The sequence below is a fragment of the Meriones unguiculatus genome, chromosome X (genome assembly GCF_030254825.1).
Source record: "Meriones unguiculatus strain TT.TT164.6M chromosome X, Bangor_MerUng_6.1, whole genome shotgun sequence".
Classification (NCBI taxonomy): Eukaryota; Metazoa; Chordata; class Mammalia; order Rodentia; family Muridae; genus Meriones; species Meriones unguiculatus.
Window position 1 is genome coordinate 103,335,967 of NC_083369.1, and position 10,688 is coordinate 103,346,654.

Here is a 10,688-nt window from a genome sequence, read left to right on the forward strand (position 1 = left end):
AAATATACCCAGATGGCAGCAGTTAATGTTTCTTAATGCTCTCACTGATACCTCACTGGTGCAACCATTTTTCTTGGATTATAGCAGTGCCAGACTGTTTTCCCTTTCCTATCATCGCTATGCAGCCCCAGAACTCCAATGTGAATGGTGAAACCATGGTGATAGAAGTAAGTGAGATCATAGCAGAACTTACTACTCTGCTCCAGAACTTCTAGTGCCTAGCTAATTCACTTGCAGGTAAAGCCAATGTATTCCTTCATGATGTCTACAAGTCTCCCTATGGTGTGCCTGCTTTTGTTGACATTGTTACCTCTTCTGATCCAGCCTTAGCAATGCCCATGAAAAACTAGGCAAGATCGCACCTCAGATATTTTTACTAGTCTCTGTCAGTAACAGTAAGATAGAGAACTGTGTGGCCAACACCCACATTTCCTTCTAGTCTCTGTCCACATCAATGTTTTCAATAAAGATTTTGGTGGACTGGGCTACATAATACAACAACCATCCTTCCTTACATCTGGGAATACCTTACTTTGATCTATCTTCTTCTTCATTTCCCACAGCACTCTTGGCTGTTAAACACATCATGGTTTTTTATTGAGGTTATTTATTGAGGGACTTTAAAGTTTTTTGTATCAACTAGAACAATTTTTAGAGCATAAATGCATGGTTTTAGATTATACCAGTGTAGTATAGACAAATAGGAACTAGTCATTTATGAAAATGTTTTTAAATTAAAAATTTCCTTGATAGATCTAACAAAATATGAAATTTGTAGATTTTGTTGGTAACTTATTTGTTTCATTAACAATTACAGTGCCCAGAACATAGTAGGTTATTAATAAACATTTTGAGTAAATGGATGAATTAGTTATAGGTAAGAAAGATATAAGACATCCAGTAGTGTAAATACAAAGTTAGTTGATATTTCAGTATCTTTGTGGGAGTTACAATATACATGATACCTATCTGTATACTTCTGTCTATGAACACACTAGATCAATATTTAAAATCAACAAAATCATAGATTTATGTTTTGAATTTCCTGTAATTAAGGGAAAGATACAATTGCTCTGTGTCTTTACATATACTTAAAATGTTAAGGACTGATTTGAAAGAAAAAAAAAAACAGTATAAAGAAAACTATTACACTGGACTTGACCTTGTTGGGAGTAGCAGCTTTCACAGACTCTGAGTTTTCAAAATGACTACCATCTTGGCTTCCACTTGGAATGGATACAGAAATTATGGTATATTTACACAATGGAATACTACCCAGCAATTAAAAAGGAAATTATGGAATTTGCAGGCAAATGATGAGATCTAGAAAATATCATTCTGAGTGAGGTATCCTAAAAGCAGAAAAACACACTTGGTATATACTCACTCATAAGGGGATATTAGACATATAGTATAAGATAATCATACTTAAATCTGTACAACTAAAGAAGCTAAGCAAGAAGGAGGACCCTGAGCAAGATGATCAATCCTCACTTAGAAAGGCAAACAGGATGGACATTGGAAGAGGGAAAAAACAGGGAACAGGACAAGAGCCTACCACATAGGGCCACTGAAAAACTCTACCCAGCAGTGTATCAAAGCAGAGGCTGAGGCTTGTAACCAAACTCTGGATAGAGTGAGAAGAAATTTATGAAAGAAGGGGGAGATAGGTTACCTCCTCATTAAATAATTAGATGACAAAAAAAGAAGGGGTAGATAGAAAGACCTGCAGTAGACAGGAGCTCCACAAGGAGAACAACACAACCTAAAAATCTGGGCACAGTGGCCTTTTCTGAGACTGGTACTCAACCAAGGACCATGCATGGAGGTAACCTAGAAAACCTGCTCAGATGTAGCTCATGGCAGCTCAGTATTCAAGTGGGTTCCCTAGTTAGGGGGAAACGGACTGTCTCTGACATGAACTCAGTGTCAGGCTCTTTGATCACCTCCCCCTGATGGGGAAGCAGCCTTACTGGGCCACAGAGGAAGACAATGTAGCCAGTCCTGATAAGACCTCATAGGCTAGGGTCAGGTGGAAGCAGAGGAGAACCGGAGGAGCATAGGAGGAGAAGAGGGAGAAAGTGTGATTTTGGGAGGGGAAGAAGAAGGGGGCTACATCAGGGATACAAAGTAAAAAGTAAATGAACTATAAATAATAAATAAATAAATATTTTTTTAAATTTTATTTTTCTTATTAGTTACATTTTAATAACTCTGTGTCCCAGCTGTATCCCACTCCCTCATTCTCTCCCCAACCCCACACTCCCTCCCTGGTCTCCTCCCTGCCCCTTTCCAAGTCCACTGATAGGGGAAGACCTCCTCCCCCTTCATTTGACCCTGTTTTATCAGGTATCTTCAGGGCTGGCTGCAAAGTCCTCCTCTGTGGCCTAACAGGAATGCTCCTCCCATGGGGGGGAGGTCAAAGAGCCTGCCCTTGAGATCCTGTTAGAAATAGTCCTTGTTCCCCTTACTTTGGAATACTACTTGGTTACTGAGCTACCACGGGCCACATCCGAGCAGAAGTTCTAGGTTATATCCATAGATGGTCCTTGGTTGAGTGTCAGTCTCAGAAAAGACCCTGTTCCCGGATACATTTGGTCCTTGTAGAGCTCCTATCCTTTCCATATCATACTAACTCCCCTTCTTTCATATGATTCCCTGCACTCTGCCGAGGGTTTGGTTATGAGTCTTAGTGTCTGCTTTGAAACACTGGTAGGTACAGTCGTTCAGATGCCTTTTGTGGTAGACTCCTGTTATAGGTTCAATGCACATCCCATTTGTCTTTCTAAATGAGGATTGATCATCTTCGCCTGTGTCTGCTTTCTTGATTATCTTCTTTAGGTATGTAGATTTCATTATGTTTATCATATCTTGTAGGTCTATATAAGAAAGTATATACCATGTTTGTCTTTCTCCTTCTGGGATACTTCACTCAGAATGATCTTTTCTAGAGCCCACCATTTGCCTCCAAATTTTATGATTTCCTCCTTTTTGATTGCTGAGTAGTATTCCATTGTGTAAAAATACCACAATTTCTGTATCCATCCCTCCGTTGATGGACATCTGGGTTGTTTCCAGGTTCTGGCTATTACAAATAAAGCTGCTACAAACATAAATAAATATTTTTAAAACTTTTATTAATTACACTTTATTCACTTTGTATCCTGCCATAAGTCCCTCCCTCATCCCCTCCCCCTTCTTCATGCATGCCCCTCCTCAAGTCCACTGATAGGGGGCTCCTCCTCTCCTTCCTTCTGATCTTAGTCTATCAGATCTCTTCAGGAGTGACTGCATTGTCATCTTCTGTGGCCTCGTAAGGCTGCTCCCCCTTCAGGAGGAGGTGATCAAAGAGCAGGCCAATCAGATTATGTAAGAGGCAGTCCCTCTTCCCATTACTAAGTAACCCACTTGGACACTAAACTACCATGGGCTACATCTGTGCAGGGGTTCTAGGTTATCTCCATGCATGGTACTTGGTTGGAGTATGAGTCTCTGGAAAGACCCCTGTGTTCAATTTCTGGTTCTGTTGCTCTCCTTGTGGAGTTCCTGTCCTCTCCAGATCCTACTATTTCCCACTTCTTACGTAAGATTCCATGCACTCTGCCCAACAGTTGGCCATAAGTCTCAGCATCTGCTTTGATAGTCTGCAGGGCAGAGCCTTTCAGAAGCCCTCTGTGGCAAGTTCCTAACTTGTTTCCTGTTTTCTTCTTCTGATGTCCATCCTCTTTGCCTTTCGGGATGAGGATTGAACATTTTAGTCAGGGTCTTCTCTCTTGATTAGTTTCTTTAGATGTACAGATTTTAGTAGGTTTATCCTATATTATATGTCTGTATGAATGAGTATATATCATGTGTGTCTTTCTGCTTCTGGGACAGCTCACTCAGGATGATCCTTTCCAGATCTCACCATTTACATGCAAATTTCATGATCTCCTTATTTTTCATTGCTGAGTTATATTCCATTGTGTAGATGTACCACAATTTCTGCATCCATTCTTCAGTTGAGGGACATCTGGGCTGTTTCCAGCTTCTGGCTATTACAAATAAAGCTGCTACAAACATGGTTGAGCAAATGTCCTTATTGTGTACTTGAGCCTCTTTTGTATATATGCCTAGGAGTGGTATAGCTGGATCTTGAGGAAGTGCTATTCCTAGTAGTCTGAGAAAGTGCCAGATTGATTTCCAGAGTGGTTGTACAAGTTTACATTCCCACCAACACTGGAGGAGGGTTCCCCTTTCTCCACAATAAATTTTTAAAAATAAAAAAAACAAAAAATAAAAAACATAAAACCAAACAAAAAACCAAACCAACCAAACAACAACAAAAAAACCTTTCTACTACATCCTAACGGGCCCTTAGATTTTCTATAAGACCTCTGAGCTGTTCTCAACTACAATCTGCACCAGCTCTTCAGACCAAGTCAAAGAAGTCTTTAGCAAAACCCCATATAAAGAATATTGTACTTGTGGAAGGTGTCCACATTCCATTTCTGCTGTCAGGTACTTAGTACAAAGGCCTAATGCCACATGACTTGGCTAGAGCTGCACTTTCATGTTGGTTGCATTGGACCAATATTCCAAAGTATGTTACTGATTATGTCATCTTTAGTACAATTATTCAGGAAGTAAAGACAAATAATGTGGGTAGAGAGGCTGCCCTTGGAGCTGGCTTCTCTGACAAGACTCCTGCTCACACTGTCACCATGTCTTGTATATCTTCAAACCAAGCCATGGCCACAGCTGTTGGTTTGATAGCTTCTGGCCAGTCTGATGTCATTGTGGCTGGTCATGTTGAGTTAGTGTGTGATGTCCCTATTTGTTATTCAAGAAAAATGAGGAAAATTATGTTTGATCTCAATAAAGCCAAGACTCTGAGCCAGCACATGTCCTTACTCTCTAAATTCAGACTGAATTTTCTATCCCTTGATCTCCCTGCAGTGGCTGAGTTCTCCACTTATGAGACTATGTGCCACTCTCCAGACCTACTGACTGGCTGATGCTTTTGCTGTTTTCTTGCATGGAACAGGATGAATATGCACTACATTCTCATAGTCTGGCCAAGAAGGTACATGATGAAGGACATCTTTCTGATATTGTACCCTTCAAAATACCAGGAAAGGACACAGTTACCAAAGGTAATGGGATTTGTCCTTCTTCACTGGAGCAAATGGCCAAACTAAAACGTGCATTCATCAAACCCTATTGCACAATGACAGCTGCAAATTCTTCTTTCCTGACTGATGGTGCTTCTGTAATGCTAATCATGTTAGAGGACAGAGCTCTCGCCATGGGCTATAAGCCAAAAGCATACTTGAGGGATTTTATATATGTGTCCCAGGATCCAAAATATTAGCTTTTACTCGGACTGACATATGTTACTCCAAAAGTTATATAAAAGGCAAGATTAACCATGAATGATATTGAAGATTTTGAATTTCATGAAGCCTTCTCAGGTCAAATTTTGGCTAAGTTTAAAGCCTTGGATTCTGATTGGTTTGCACAAAACTACATGGGTAGGAAAGCCAAGGTTGGATCACCTTCTTTTGGATAAATAGAATATCTGAGCCAGATCACTGTCATTGGGACACCCTTTTGGAGCTATTGGCTGTAGGTTGGCCATGACAACTGCCAACAGACTGTGGAAGGATGGAGGCCAGTATGCTTTAGTGGCTGCCTGTGCAGCTGGAGGACAGGGTCATGCTATGATCGTGGAAGCTTACCCCAAATGACTGCTGTAGAGAAGGTGGCTGATAATGTGCAGTACTCAAACTGGGCAATGCCATTTCAATTCACTACCAAGTGACACCTGCTGTTCCTAGCTCTTGGTAGGAAATATTTGTGGCCTTCTTAATTATTTTTTGATCAAGCCTTGCCGGTGTTCGAACTTTTCGATAATCACAGCTTCTGCTCTCTAAGTTCTAGACTCTCACAGATGTGTATGCAGTTCTTGTTATCTCTTGTCACAAAAAAACTAATTGCTGGAGCAGCTTGGAGAGAGGTTAGCTGAGTTTAGAATCGTCATTGTAACATTTGCAGATTCTCCTTGTTCCAGTCTGTCATAGAGATAATCATTTTTTTCTAACATACAAACAGATGTGCCTAAATTAAGTTATTATAGAAAAAATAATAATCTAAATATCTCTGAAAACTGAAATGCTTAGAGACATAGATACCTTGTTGGTTGACCTTAATAACATAGATTTTTATTAGAAGACTTTGTAGCATTTTAATAGTGGGAGAAGGGCAGATTTTACCGTTACTCATTTAGAACTTGTAACTTTTTCAGTCAGTTGTGAAACCACCAGTAATGTAAGTAATACCCTGCTTGATAATAATGTGCTTCCCCCATTGTTTAATTGAAACAAATTCATTTCATTGAAGACATTCACAGTTGATGTAACATGTAAAACATTTTATTTTGGCTATTATAAACCTTTTCAAATTTTCAAAAAACAAAACAGTTGAAAAGGGCTATTTATGATAAAGTTTTTCTCTTTTCCCACAGTGCACATTTCCTTTCTGAAAGCATATAGATGCTGGCAGTCACCTCAAAGAGTTGTTGCTGTAGCTGAAAAGTATGGCATGCTTATGAGTCTGAAGAATTAAAAGGAAGGCAGTCCTCTTTCCTGTTAAAGAGAAAGCACATTATCTATTTTTATTTTTAATTACTTTTATTTTTTATATTAATTAGAGTTTATTCATTCTGTATCCCAGCTGCAGCCCCTTCCCTCATTCCCTCCTAATCCAGCCTTCCCTTACTGATCTCCTCCAATGCCCCTCTCTTAGTCCACTGATAGGGGAGGTCCTCCTCCCCTTCCATCTGACTACCAGGTCTCATCAGGACTGGTTGCATTATCTTCCTCTGTGGCCTAGAGAGGATGTACCCACCCCCCTCAAGGGGAGGTTATCAAAAAGCCAGCCACTGAGTTTATGTCAGAGTCATTCCCTGTTCCCCTTACTAGGGTACCCACTTGGATACTGAGCTGCCATGAGCTACATCTGTGCAGGGGTTCTAGGTTATCTCCATGCATGATCCTTGGTTGGAGTATCAGTCTCAGAAAAGGCCCCAGGGCTCAGATTTCTTGGTTGTGTTGCTCTCCTTGTGGAACTCCTGTCCCCTCCATGTCTTTCTATCTCCCCCTTCTTTCATAAGATACCCAGCACTCTGCCCAAAGTTTGGCTATGAATCACAGCAATTCTTTGATACTCTGCTGGGTAGAGTCTTTTAGAGTCCCTCTGTGGTAGGCTCCTGTTTTCTCCCTCTTCCCATATTTGTCCTGTTTGCCTTTCTGAGTGAGGATTGATCATCTTACCCAGGGTTCTCCTCCTTACTCAGCTTCTTTAGGTGTACAGATTTTAGTATGTTTATCCTATTGTATGTCTAATATCCACTTATAAGTGAGTATATACCATGTGTGTCTTTCTGCTTCTGAGATACCTCAGTCAGGTTGATCTTTTCTAGATGCCATCATTTGCCTGCAAATTTCATGATTTCCTTTTATTTAATTGCTGAATAGTATTCCATTGTGTAAATGTACCACAATTTGTGTATCCATTCCTCAGTTGAGGGATATCTGGGGTTGTTTCCAGATTCTGGATATTATGAATAACACTGTTACAAACATGGTTGAGCAAATATCCTTGTTATGTACTTGAGCGTATCTTGGATATATGCCTAGGATTGGTATAGCTAGATCTGGAGGAAGCACTATTACTAATTGTCGGAGAAAAGTACCAGAATGATTTCCAAAGTGGTTGTACAAGTTTACATTCCTATCAGCATTGGAGGAGGGTTTTCCTTTCTGCATATCCTCTCCAGCATGTGTTGTCACTTGAATTTTTTATCTTAACCATTCTGAGGGTGTAAGGTGGAATGTCATAGTCATTTTGATTTGCATTTCCCTGATGACTAAGGATAATCTTTAAGTGTTTCTCTAACATTTGATATTCCTCTATAGAGAATTCTCTGTTTAGCTCTGTAACCCATTTTTGAATTGGAGTACTTGATTTGTTGCTTTTTTAACTCCTTGAGTTCTTTATATATTCGGGATATTAGCCTTCTGTCAGATATAGAGTTGGTGAAGATACTCTCCCATTCTGTAGGCTATCTTTTTGTTCTGATGTCCTTTGCTTTACAGAAGTTTTTCAGTTTCATGAAGTCTCATTTATTGATTGTTGATCTTAGAGCCTGTGCTGTTGGTGTTTTGTTCTGGAAGTTGTCTCCTGTGCCAATGTATTCAAGGCTCTTCTCCACTTTTTCTTCTATCAGATTTAGTGTGGCTGTTTTTTGATTAGGTCTTTGATCCACTTGAACTTTAGTTTTGTGCAGGGTGATAAATATGGATCTGTTTTCATTTTTCTACATGTAGACATCCAGAAAGACCAGCACCATTTGTTGAAGATCCTGTCTTTTTTTCCATTGAATGGTTTTGGCTTCTTTGTCAAAAATCACATATCTGTAGGTGTGTGGTTTATTTCTGGGTCTTCTATTTGATTCCATTGATCCACCATTCTGTTTCAATGCCAGTACCATGCTGTTTTTATTACTATTGCTCTTTAGTACAGGTGGAGATCAGAGATAGAGATACCTCCATATGAACTGCTGATTTAGCAATTTTGCGTTTTTTGTTTTTCCATATGAAGTTGAGAATTGTTTTTTCAAGGTCTATTTAATTGAAAAGAATAGATGGAATTGAGTGAATCCCTGCAAAGAATAAGTAGTGGAGGACAGAATTGATTTCTGGGTAGAAACACACATTTGATTGGGAATAAAGTGGTGATTAATTTGTGACCCAATGCCTCTCAGATTATGAAAAATGCTTTATAGCAAGTGGAAATATCCATTCCTGAATATGTTTGATGATATGCATCTATTCATTATTCCATTTGCTTTATTATTGACTCATTTTTCAATGAATTTCTAGCAGAACTCAAAATACACTGTGATCTCATCAATGAATGAAGAGAATCCAAATGTAACAAAAGTTTATATTCCATTCCACTTTGCTTACTCAGTAGTTTTATATAAAAGGACAATTTACTTATAAAGACAAACCAAAATCAATACACTTTCTCTGTTGATGGTATCAGTAATGATGATTAAGCCAGGGGCTTTGCCTTTAGCCAAATTTAAAAAAATATAAAGCTTCACTAGGCTCAGCTTGCAGTCATCCAGCTTCTCTATTTTGGCTAACTGGGCTTAGTTGAGTTCAGTTTTCATGCATTCCATCTCATCTGAAATATATTTTCTATTTCTTATGCTTTTCCCTTGCCTCAAGGATATACCACAGAATATATGCAGGAAAGTTAAATGGGATCAGTTTGATCATGAGAAAAGACCATGGTTAATCTTTCCTTTGGGTATTTAATAATCCTAGCAAAGACTAATTCTTATAAAGCTAAAACCTTCACAATTCCAGTGATTTGAAAAATTGAAAAAAGAACCTTTGTGATCTGTATTTTTAGAGCATGATGACTTTTGGGACAAGTTTTCAGATTTTTGGGCATTTTGGAAAAGGGTCTTCCTCCAATTGAGATTTAGGTTCTGATTAGTTGATTTGTATATATTTGGACCAGAGAAATCTATCTTTTCTCTAATTATTAGAAGGAACTGGATAATTGATCTTGATGGTCAGTGCGACTGAAATCAGAAGCTCCATTGAGATCAGAGACACCCATTTTCTGGGTGTGTCTGTGGAGGAGTTTCCAGACAGGACTGACTAAAAGGGTTAGTCCTGAAAGTGAGTGGCATCATGCTATAAATTGGCAACCAAGATGGTATAAAAAAGGGAAAGGGAATATAAGCTCAATAGTGTAGGCCATGTCTGTGATAAAATTCATAAGTATAAATTAACAATCCATTCACATTCAGACTTAAAACAACTCATTTTTCCAGTTGCCTCCATGTTCTTGCAGTTTATTTAAACCTTCTAAGTATGATTCTAACATTAGTGGGACTTCTCTTGGAGCTGTTCTGCAGTTTTAGAGAAGTCTCAAAGGATTCCTTACCTTTTTTCTTAACTGTTTTGATACTGCTATTCCAGTTGATATCTGATGAATCCAATAAGGAGGACTTTGACCTGAAATCAACAAAACCTAAAGTAACAGTGTCTTAAAATATTATTTAGTAATAAGAATATCCAAACATAGGTTGTTATAGGAATTCAATGGTTCAAAATAAAATGGCATGAACCAAGCATGGTTTTGTGTTTCAAACCTCATGATCATAAATGCCTGCTATATGCTGTATACATTTCCTAAGGTGGAAGAAAGGGTGAAGAGCCACTATCTACAGCTCTCTTCTTGTATATGGCTCCTTCATAAAGAAAGCAGTAAGACCTCAACAACTTCCAGTAGGTCTCCATGGCCAGAACAGAGAAATAGGCTCCCAGTTGTTGTCAGTAAAGCAGAGACAGTGATGTTTCCAATTGTTTACTGTCTACATTTAGCAACATGCATGGGAGATAGCATGGTGAATGGTAAGCCTTCAGTTTCTGTCATTTTTAGTGTGGTTCTTGGAAACATAAGATGTACCATCCTCCATGAGGTTTAGACTGGCGTGGTTTTTCAGAATACAAGCTCATTTGATGGAGCCTCATTTGGGTGTAGGAGAGGCTAATCACATTTTCTTGGTTTTTAACTACAAGTTAAAAGTAATTTTCTTCTGGTGTTTAAATTCAATTTAAAAA

General features: G+C 38.8%; 1 pseudogene; it reads left to right on the forward strand.

Moving 5' to 3' along the window:
• The first annotated feature begins 1,204 nt into the window (after positions 1 to 1,204).
• On the forward strand, positions 1,205 to 5,729 carry LOC110542760 (trifunctional enzyme subunit beta, mitochondrial-like; annotated as a pseudogene).
• Positions 5,730 to 10,688: the final 4,959 nt, after the last annotated feature.